The sequence below is a fragment of the Oncorhynchus tshawytscha genome, linkage group LG22, assembly GCF_018296145.1.
Source record: "Oncorhynchus tshawytscha isolate Ot180627B linkage group LG22, Otsh_v2.0, whole genome shotgun sequence".
Taxonomy (NCBI): domain Eukaryota; kingdom Metazoa; phylum Chordata; class Actinopteri; order Salmoniformes; family Salmonidae; genus Oncorhynchus; species Oncorhynchus tshawytscha.
In genome coordinates, this window is record NC_056450.1 from 45,883,577 (window position 1) to 45,895,747 (window position 12,171).

Sequence of the window (12,171 nt, forward strand, 5' to 3'; positions counted from 1 at the left end):
ACCATAAGCCCCGTACTGTATATCCCCCACCATAAGCCCCGTACTGTATATCCCCCCACCATAAGCCCCGTACTGTATATCCCCCACCATAAGCCCCGTACTGTATATCCCCCCCCCACTATAAGCCCCGTAGCCTGTATATCCCCCACCCCCCCACTATATCCCCCAGCAAGCCCCGTACTTTATATCCCCCACTATAAGCCCCGTACTTTATATCCCCCACTATAAGCCCCGTACTGTATATCCCCCACTATAAGCCCCGTACTGTATATCCCCCCACCATAAGCCCCGTACTGTATATCCCCCACCATAAGCCCCGTACTGTATATCCCCCACCATAAGCCCCGTACTGTATATCCCCCACCATAAGCCCCGTACTGTATATCCCCCACCATAAGCCCCGTACTGTATATCCCCCCACCATAAGCCCCGTACTGTATATCCCCCCACCATAAGCCCCGTACTGTATATCCCCCACCATAAGCCCCGTACTGTATATCCCCCCACCATAAGCCCCGTACTGTATATCCCCCACCATAAGCCCCGTACTGTATATCCCCCACCATAAGCCCCGTACTGTATATCCCCCCACCATAAGCCCCGTACTGTATATCCCCCCACTATAAGCCCCGTACTGTATATCCCCCCACTATAAGCCCCGTACTGTATATCCCCCACTATAAGCCCCGTACTGTATATCCCCCACTATAAGCCCCGTACTGTATATCCCCCCACTATAAGCCCCGTACTGTATATCCCCCCACTATAAGCCCCGTACTGTATATCCCCCACTATAAGCCCCGTACTGTATATCCCCCACTATAAGCCCCGTACTGTATATCCCCCCACTATAAGCCCCGTACTTTAACAATGACAGCTTCTCCATCCTGGAGGGGGAGATCCATCATTTCGAGCCCCAGGGACATGTACTAGTCTTTGGTGACCTAAATGTCAGAACTGGACAAGAACCTGACACCCTCAGCACACAGGGAGACAAACACCTACCTGGAGGTGACCGCATTCCCTCCACACCACTGACAAAAACAGGTCATAACTCCTGTAGCTCTGTCGCATGCTGGGGCTGTACATAGTCAATGGTAAGCTTCAAGGGGACTCCTAAGGTAGGTACACCAATCTTAACCCAGAGTCTGAGTGTTCAGTCAGCCCACTGACACCCCTATCAGACCAAAGCAAAATCACAGTCTACTTGAACAGAACAAAACTCAATCATGAGGCATCGAAACCAAATGAACAACACAATATTAAGAAATGCTTTGGATTGAAGGAAAGTAGTGTAGAAATTTCCCAAAAAACAATTGGCCAACAACAAGTTCAATCCCTTTTAGACAACTTCCTGGACAAAACGTTTCACTGTAATAGTGAAGTTTTAAACTTGGCAGTCGAAAGCCTGAATATTATTGTCCTTTCAGCTTCCCTATCAAATTTTAAAATGTCAAGCAGACAACCTAAGAAAATGTGTAACAATTACAAATTATTTGATGACGAATGCAAAACCCTAAGTTGTTTGCGCGGTATTGCAAAATAAATGTACACGTTATTCGACAATTTCATCCAAACTGCTTGTGCAGTGCAACGGCCGTCTGCGTAGCAGAATATAACTTGGTTCACATTTTTAAACGCTTGACTCGCTGCAACTCTCCCATCCTCTCATTGTTTTTTTAGGAGCATACTAACCCACGTGGTTGATTGAAAGATGAATGAAGTCCACACTCCAGTCCAGTTGGTGGCAGTAATGCACCTAAAGTTAGTGGCTAACTGCCATATAAAATCCACAAAAGATGGAGAATAAACGAGATTTATCAAAGAAAACTAAATAAAAACAAACTAGGTTCCCCCTTTTATCTGTGGATTCATTGTCGGAGGCTATCAAAACGACCCGCCGGGGTCAGCCTACACAAAACACAGACCTCTGTATACCTGTCGCAAGACCCACTGGTTGATGTTTATTTATAAAACCCTCTTAGGCCTCACTCCCCCTTATCTGAGATATTTACTGCAGCACTTACCCTCCACATACAACACCGTTCTGCCAGTCACATTCTGTTAAAGTCCCCAAAGCACACACATCCCTGGGTCACTCGTCTTTTCAGTTCGCTGCTGCTAGCGACTGGAACGAGCTGTAACAAACACTCAACCAGGACAGTTTTATCTCAGTCTCTTCATTCAAAGACTCAATCATGGACACTTACTGCTTTGCGTGATGTATTGTTGTCTCTACCTTCTTGCCCGTTGTGCTGTGCCCAATAATGTTTGTTCCATGTTGTGTTGCTATTATGTTGTGTTGCTACCATGCTGTGTTGTCATGTTGTGTTGCTGCCATGTTGTTGTTGTGTTGCTATCAATCAATCAAATGTATTTAAATAGCCCTTCTTACATCAGCTGATGTCACAAAGTGCTGTATGGAAACCCAGCCTAAAACCCCAAACAGCAAGCAATGCAGGTGTAGAAGCACGGTGGCTAGGAAAAACTCCCTAGAAAGGCCAGAACCGAGAAAGAAACCGAGAGAGGAACCAGGGTATGTGGGGTGGCCAGTCCTCTTCTGGCTGTGCCGGGTGGAGATTATAACAGAACATGGCCAAGATGTTCAAAGATGACCAGCAGGGTCAAATAATAATAATCACAGTGGTTGTAGAGGGTGCAACAGGTCAGCACCTCAGGAGAAAATGTCAGTCAGAGTATCTCTACCGCTCCTGCTGTCTCTAGAGAGTTGAAAACAGCAGGTCTGGGACAGGTAGCATGTCCGGTGAACAGATCAGGGTTCCATAGCTGCAGGCAGAACAGTTGAAACTGGAGCAGCAACACGGCCAGGTGGACTGGGGACTGGGAGAGGTGTAGAGAAAGAGAGGTAGAGAGAGAGAGAGAGAGAGAGAGAGATGTATAGAGAGAGGTAGAGGTACAGAGAGAGAGAAAGGTAGAGAGAAAGGTAGAGGTACAGAGAGAGAGAGGGATAGAGAGAAGGGTAGAGAGGTAGAGAGAGAGAGCGGCACCTGCCTGCAGGTGACAGCATTCCTTCCCACATATGCCCCCCTATGCACACCTATGACAACATAACCAAAAAAAACGGGTCACAACTCCTGCAGCTCTGTCGCACGCTGGGTATTTACATAGTCAATGGTTCAATGGTAGGCTTTGAGGGGACTCCTATGGTAGGTACACCCATAGCTCATCTCTTGGCAGTAGTACTGTAGACTACTTTATCACTGACCTCAACTCAGAGTCTCTCAGAGCATTCACAGTCAGCCCACTGACACCCCCCACAGCAAAATCAGTCTACTTGAACAGAGCAATACTCAATCATGAGGCATCAAAGCCAAAAGGAACTGAGTAACATTAAGAAATGCTATAGATGGAAGGAATGCAGTTTGGAAACCTACCAAAAAACAATTAGGCAACAACAAATTCAATCCCTTTTAGACAATTTCCTGGGTAAAACGTTCCACTGTAATAGTGAAGGTGTAAACTTGGCAGTAGAAAATCTTAACAGTATATTTGACCTCTCAGCTTCCCTATCAAATCTAAAAATCTCAAATAGAAAACCGAAGAAAATTAACAATGACAAATGGTTTGATGAAGAATGCAAAAATCTAAGAAAGAAATTGAGAAACCTGTCTAACCAAAAACATAGAGACCCGGAAAACCTGTGTCTACGCCTTCACTAATCACTAAAACAATACACTACGGAAAAAGGAACAGCACGTCAGAAATCAGCTCAACGTAATTGAAGAATCCATAGACTAACCACTTCTGGGAAAATTGGAAAACAGTAAACAAACACGAAGAATTCATTTTGGATAAATGAAGATGTATGGGTAAACCACTTCTCCAATCTTTTTGGCTCAAAAACATAGACATGATCAAATACAAATCTTAGAATCAACTATTAAAGACTACCAGAACCCACTGGATTCTCCAATTAGCTTGAATGAGTTACAGGACAAAATAAAAACCCTCCAACCCAAAAAGGCCTGTGGTGTTGATGGTATCCTTAATGAAATATATCAAATATACAGACAACAAATTCCAATTGGCTATACTAAAACTCTTTAACATCATCCTTAGCTCTGGCATCTTCCCCAATATTTGGAACCAAGGACTGATCACCCCAATCCACAAAAGTGGAGACAAATTTGACCCCAATAACTACCGTGGAATATGCGTCAACAGTAACCTTGGGAAAATCCTCTTACATTATCATTAACAGCAGACTCGTACATTTCCTCAATGAAAACAATGTACTGAGCAAATGTAAAATTGGCTTTTTACCAAATTACCGTACAACAGACCATGTATTCACCCTGCACACCCTAATTGACAACCAAACAAAAAGGCAAAGTGTAACAGCTTTCTTGTGGTGAAGGAGAGTCGGACCAAAATGCAGCGTTGTGATGATTCATGTTATTTTAATGAAGGAAAAAACTATACATGAAGAAACGACAAAATAATGAAATGTGAAAACCTAAACAGTCCTATCTGGTACAAACACAAAGACAGGAACAATCACCCACCAACACAGTGAAACCCAGGCTACCTATCTGGTGCAAACACAGAGACAGGAACAATCACCCACCAACACAGTGAAACCCAGGCTACCTATCTGCTGCAGACACAGAGACAGGAACAATCACCCACCAACACAGTGAAACCCAGGCTACCTATCTGGTGCAAACACAGAGACAGGAACAATCACCCACCAACACAGTGAAACCCAGGCTACCTATCACCCACCAACACAGTGAAACCCAGGCTACCTATCTGGTGCAAACACAGAGACAGGAACAATCACCCACCAGTGAAACAGGCTACAGTGAAACACAGAGACAGGCTACACAGTGAAATCAGGTGCAAACACAGAGACAGGAACAATCACCCACCAACACACAGTGAAACCCAGGCTACCTATCACCCACCAACACAGTGAAACCCAGGCTACCTATCTGGTGCAAACACAGAGACAGGAACAATCACCCACCAACACAGTGAAACCCAGGCTACCTATCTGGTGCAAACACAGAGACAGGAACAATCACCCACCAACACAGTGAAACCCAGGCTACCTATCACCCACCAACACAGTGAAACCCAGGCAATCACCCACCAACACAGTGAAACCCAGGCTACCTATCTGGTGCAAACACAGAGACAGGAACAATCACCCACCAACACAGTGAAACCCAGGCTACCTATCTGGTGCAAACAGAGACAGGAACAATCACCCACCAACACAGTGAAACCCAGGCTACCTATCACCCACCAACACAGTGAAACCCAGGCTACCTATCTGGTGCAAACACAGAGACAGGAACAATCACCCACCAACACACAGTGAAACCCAGGCTACCTATCTGGTGCAAACACAGAGACAGGAACAATCACCCACCAACACAGTGAAACCCAGGCTAATCACCCACCCCAGGCTACCTATCTGGTGCAAACACAGAGGCAGGAACAATCACCCACCAACACAGTGAAACCCAGGCTACCTATCACCCACCAACACACAGTGAAACCCAGTCTACCTATCTGGTGTAAACACAGAGACAGGAACAATCACCCACCAACACACTGAAACCCAGGCTACCTATCTGGTGCAAACACAGAGACAGGAACAATCACCCACCAACACAGTGAAACCCAGGCTACCTATCTGGTGCAAACACAGAGACAGGAACAATCACCCACCAACACAGTGAATCCCAGGCTACCTATCTGGTGCAAACACAGAGACAGGAACAATCACCCACCAACACACAGTGAAACCCAGGCTACCTATCTGGTGCAAACACAGAGACAGGAACAATCACCCACCAACACAGTGAAACCCAGGCTACCTATCTGGTGCAAACACAGAGACAGGAACAATCACACACCAACACAGTGAAACCCAGGCTACCTATCTGGTGTAAACACAGAGACAGGAACAATCACCCACCAACACAGTGAAACCCAGGCTACCTATCTGGTGCAAACACAGGAACAATCACCCACCAACACAGTGAAACCCAGGCTACCTATCACCCACCAACACACAGTGAAACCCAGGTTACCTATCTGGTGTAAACACAGGAACAATCACCACCAACACAGTGAAACCCAGGCTACCTATCTGGTGCAAACACAGAGACAGGAACAATCACCCACCAACACAGTGAAACCCAGTCTACCTATCTGGTGTAAACACAGAGACAGGAACAATCACCCACCAACACACTGAAACCCAGGCTACCTATCTGGTGCAAACACAGAGACAGGAACAATCACCCACCAACACAGTGAAACCCAGGCTACCTATCTGGTGCAAACACAGAGACAGGAACAATCACCCACCAACACAGTGAAACCCAGGCTACCTATCACCCACCAACACAGTGAAACCCAGGCTACCTATCTGGTGCAAACACAGACACAGGAACAATCACCCACCAACACAGTGAAACCCAGGCTACCTATCACCCACCAACACACAGTGAAACCCAGTCTACCTATCTGGTGTAAACACAGAGAGAACAATCACCCACCAACACAGTGAAACCCAATCATCCCACCACACACAGTGAAACCCAGGCTACCTATCTGGTGCAAACACAGAGACAGGAACAATCACCCACCAACACAGTGAAACCCAGGCTACCTATCACCCACCAACACACAGTGAAACCCAGGCTACCTATCTGGTGCAAACACAGAGACAGGAACAATCACCCACCACACAGTGAAACCCAGGCTACCTATCTGGTGCAAACACAGAGACAGGAACAATCACACACCAACACAGTGAAACCCAGGCTACCTATCACCCACCAACCCACCAACCAACCAACCAACCAACCAACCAACCAACCAACCAACCAACCAACCAACCAACCAACCAACCAACCAACCAACCAACCAACCAACCAACCAACCAACCAACACAGTGAAACCCAGGCTACCTATCTGGTGCAAACACAGAGACAGGAACAATCACCCACCAACACACAGTGAAACCCAGGCTACCTAAATATGGTTCCCAATCAGAGACAATGACTAACAGCTGCCTCTGATTGAGAACCATATCAGGCCAGACATAGAAATAGACAAACAAGACATCCAACATAGAATGCCCACTCAGATCACACCCTGACCAACCAAAACATAGAAACATACAAAGTAAACTATGGTCAGGGTGTGACACAAAGTTTTCTCATGCTTTGTTGAATTCAAAAATTTGTCATGAGGGTCTGCTGTACAAATTGATGGAAAGTGGTGTTGGGGGTAAAACATACGACATTATAAAATCCATGTACACAAACAACAAGTGTGCGGTTAAAATTGGCAAAAAACACACTAATTTCTTCACACAGGGTCGTGGGGTGAGACAGGGATGCAAGCTTAAGCCCCACCCTCTTCAACATATATATCAACGAATTGGCGCGGGCACTAGAAAAGTCTGCAGCACCCGGCCTCACCCTACTAGAATCCGAAGTCAAATGTCTACTGTTTGCTGATGATCTGGTGCTTCTGTCACCAACCAAGGAGGGCCTACAGCAGCACCTAGATCTTCTGCACAGATTCTGTCAGACCTGGGCCCTGACAGTAAATCTCAGTAAGACCAAAATAATTGTGTTTCAAAAAAGGTCCAGTCGCCAGGACCACAAATACAAATTCCATCTAGACACTGTTGCCCTTGAACACACAAAAAACTATACATACCTCGGCCTAAACATCAGCGCCACAGGTAACTTCCACAAAGCTGTGAACGATCTGAGAGACAAAGCAAGAAGGGCATTCTATGCCATCAAAAGGAACATAATTTTCAACATACCAATTAGGATTTGGCTAAAAATACTTGAATCAGTCATAGAGCCCATTGCCCTTTATGGTTGTGAGGTCTGGGGTCCGCTCACCAACCAAAACTTCACAAAATGGGACAAACACCAAATTGAGACTGCATGCAGAATTCTGCAAAAATATCCTCCGTGTACAACGTAGAACACCAAATAATGCATGCAGAGCAGAATTAGGCCGATACCCGCTAATGATCAAAATCCAGAAAAGAGCTGTTAAATTCTATAACCACCTAAAAGGAAGCGATTCCCAAACCTTCCATAACAAAGCCATCTCCTACAGAGAGATGAACCTGGAGCAGAGTCCCCTAAGCAAGCTGGTCCTGGGGCTCTGTTCACAAACACAAACAAACCCCACAGAGCCCCAGGACAGCAGCACAATTAGACCCAACCAAACCATGAGAAAACAAAAAGATATCTACTTGACACATTGGAAAGAATTAACAAAAAAACCGAGCAAACTATAATGCTATTTGGCCCTAAACAGAGAGTACAGAGTGGCAGAATACCTAACCACTGTGACTGACCCAAACTTAAGGATAGCTTTGACTATGTACAGACTCAGTGAGCATAGCTTTGCTATTGAGAAAGGCCGCCGTAGGCAGACATGGCTCTCAAGAGAAGACAGGCTATGTGCTCACTGCCCACAAAATGACGTGGAAACTGAGCTGCACTTCCTATCCTCCTGCCCAATGTATGACCATATTAGAGAGACATATTTCCCTCAGATAACACAGATCCACAAAGACTTCTAAAACAAATCCAATTTTGATAAACTCCCATATCTACTGGGTGAAAGTCCACAGTGTGCCATCACAGCAGCAAGATTTGTGACCTGTTGCCACAAGAAAAGGGCAACCAGTGAAGAACAAACACCATTGTAAATACAACCCATATTTATGTGTATTTATTTTCCCTTGTGTACTTTAACTATTTGTACATTGTTACAACACTGTATATATATATATATAATATGACATTTGTAATGTCTTTATTGTTTTGAAACTTCTGTATCTGTAATGTTTAATGTAAATTTGTATTGTTTATTTCACTTTTGTATAGTATCTACCTCACTTGCTTTGGCAATGTTAACACATGTTTCCCAGGCCAATAAAGCCCCTTGAATTGAATTGAATTGAGAGGTAGAGAGCGAAAGAGAAAATACTTAAATTCACACAGGACACCGGATAAGACAGGAGAAGTACTCCAGATATAACAGACTGACCCTAGCCCCCCGACACAAACTACTACAGCATAAATACTGGAGGCTGAGACAGGAGGGGTCAGGAGACACTGTGGCCCCATCCGATGATACCCCCGGACCGGGTCAAACAGGCAGTATATAACCCCACCCACTTTGCCAAAGCACAGCCCCCACACCACCAGAGGGATATCTCCAACTACCAACTTACCATCCTGAGACAGGGCTGAGTATAGCCCACAAAGATCTGTGGGGAACCGGCCTGGCAGAGACAGCAAGGGCGGTTCGTTGCTCCAATGCCTTTCCGTTCACCTTCACACCCCTGGGCCAGACTACACTCAATCATAGGACCTACTGAAGAGATGAGTCTTCAATAAAGACTTAAAGGTTGAGACTGAGTCTGAGTCTCTCACATGGAGCCTTGAGGAACACCGAAATTTACAGTTGGCTTTGTCAGCAGACAAACCATCCACAGAGACAAGCTGATATCTTTCTGACAGAGAAGATCTAAACCAGGCCAGAACTTGTCCGTGTAGACCAATTTGGGTTTCCAATCTCTTCAAAGGAGTGTGGTGATCGATGGTATCAAAAGCAGCACGAAGGTCTAGGAGCACGAGGACAGATGCAGAGCCTCGGTCTGACGCCATTTTAGGTCATTTACCACCTTCACAAGTGCAGTCTCAGTGCTATGATGGGGTCTAAAACCAGACTAAAGCATTTTGTATACATTGTTTGTCTTTAGGAAGGCAGTGAGTTGGTGTGCAACAGCTTTTTTTAAATTTTGAGAAGAATGGGAGATTCGATATAGGATGATAGTTTTTTTTATTTTTTGGGTCAAGGTTTGGCTTTTTCAAGAGGCTTTATTTATTACTGCCACTTTTAGTGAGTTTGGTACACATCCGGTGGATAGGGAGCCATTTATTACGTTCAACATAGGAGGGCCAAGCACAGGAAGCAGCTCTTTCAGTAGTTTAGTTGGAATAGGGTCCAGTATGCAGCTTGAAGGTATAGAGGCCAAGACTATTTTCATCAATGTGTCAAGAGATATATATTATTAAAAAACATGAGTGTCTCCCTAGGTCCTGACAGAGTTGTGCAGACTCAGGACAACTGAGCTTTGGAGGAATACGCATATTTAAAGAGGAGTCCGTAATTTGCTTTCTAATGATCATGATCTTTTCCTCAAAGAAATTTATGAATTAATCACTGCTGAAATGAAAGCCATCCTCTCTTGGGGAATGCTGCTTTTTAGTTAGCTTTGTGACAGTATCAAAAATACATTTTGGATTGTTCTTATTTTCTTCAATTCAATCTGCCTCGCCTGGTTCACCAACTACTTCTCTAATTAGAGTTCAGTGTGTCAAATCGGAGGATCTGCTGTCCGGACCTCTGGCAGTCTCTATGGGGGTGCCACAGGGTTCAATTCTTGGACCGACTCTCTTCTCTGTATACATCAATGATGTCGCTCTTACTGCTGGTGAGTCTACTTCCGGCGCCAACAGAGATGGCCGCCTCGCTTCGCGTTCCTAGGACACTAAGCAGTTTTTTGTTTTTTTACGTGTTATTTCTTACATTAGTACCCCAGGTCATCTTAGGTTTCATTACATACAGTCGAGAAGAACTACTGAATATAAGAGCAGCGTCAACTCACCATCAGTACGACCAAGAATATGACTTTCGCGAAGCGGATCCTGTGTTCTGCCTTTCACCCAGGACAACGGAATGGATCCCAGCCGGCGACCCAAAAAAACGACTTCGTAAAAGAGGGAAACGAAGCGGTCTTCTGGTCAGACTCCGGAGACGGGCACACCGTGCACCACTCCCTAGCATTCTTCTCGCCAATGTCCAGTCTCTTGCAAACAAGGTTGATGAAATCCGAGCAAGGATAGCATTCCAGAGGGACATCAGAGACTAACGTTCTTTGCTTCACGGAAACATGGCTCACTGGAGAGACGCTATCGGAGTCGGTGCAGCCAGCTGGTTTCTCCACGCATCGCGCCGACAGGAACAAACATCTTTCTGGTAAGAAGAGGGGCGGGGGCGTATGCCTTATGGCTAACGAGACATGGTGTGGTCACAAAAACATACAGGAACTCAAGTCCTTCTGTTCACCTGATTTAGAATTCCTCACAATCAAATGTCGACCACATTATCTACCAAGGGAATTCTCTTCGATTATAATCACAGCCGTATATATTCGCCCCCAAGCAGACACATCGATGGCTCTGAACGAACTTTATTTGACTCTTTGCAAACTGGAATCCATACATCCTGAGGCTGCACTCATTGTAGCTGGGGATTTTAACAAGGCTAATCTGAAAACAAGACTCCCTAAATTGTATCAGCATATCGATTGCACAACCAGGGCTGGCAAAACCTTGGATCATTGCTATTCTAACTTCCGCGACGCATATAAGGCCCTGCCCCGCCCTCCTTTCGGAAAAGCTGACCACGACTCCATTTTGTTGATCCCTGCCTACAGACAGAAACTAAAACAAGAAGCTCCCACGCTGAGGTCTGTCCAACACTGGTCCGACCAATCTGATTCCACACTCCAAGACTGCTTCCATCACGTGGACTGGGATATGTTTCGTATTGCGTCAGACAACAACATTGACGAATACGCTGATTCGGTGTGCGAGTTCATTAGAACTTCGGTGTGCGAGTTCATTAGAACGTGCGTTGAAGATGTCGTTCCCATAGCAACGATTAAAACATTCCCAAACCAGAAACCGTGGATTGATGGCAGCATTCGCGTGAAACTGAAAGTGTGAACCACTGCTTTTAATCAGGGCAAGGTGACCGGAAACATGACCGAATACAAACAGTGTAGCTATTCCCTCCGCAAGGCAATCAAACAAGCTAAGTGTCAGTATAGAGACAAAGTAGAATCTCAATTCAATGGCTCAGACACAAGAGGTATGTGGCAGAGTCTACAGTCAATCACGGATTACAAAAAGAAAACCAGCCCCGTCACGGACCAGGATGTCTTGCTCCCAGGCAGACTAAATAACTTTTTTGCCCACTTTGAGGACAATACAGTGCCACTGACACGGTCTGCTGTTCCTACATGCTTCAAGAGGGCCACCATTGTTCCTGTTCCCAAGAAAGCTAAGGTAACTGAGC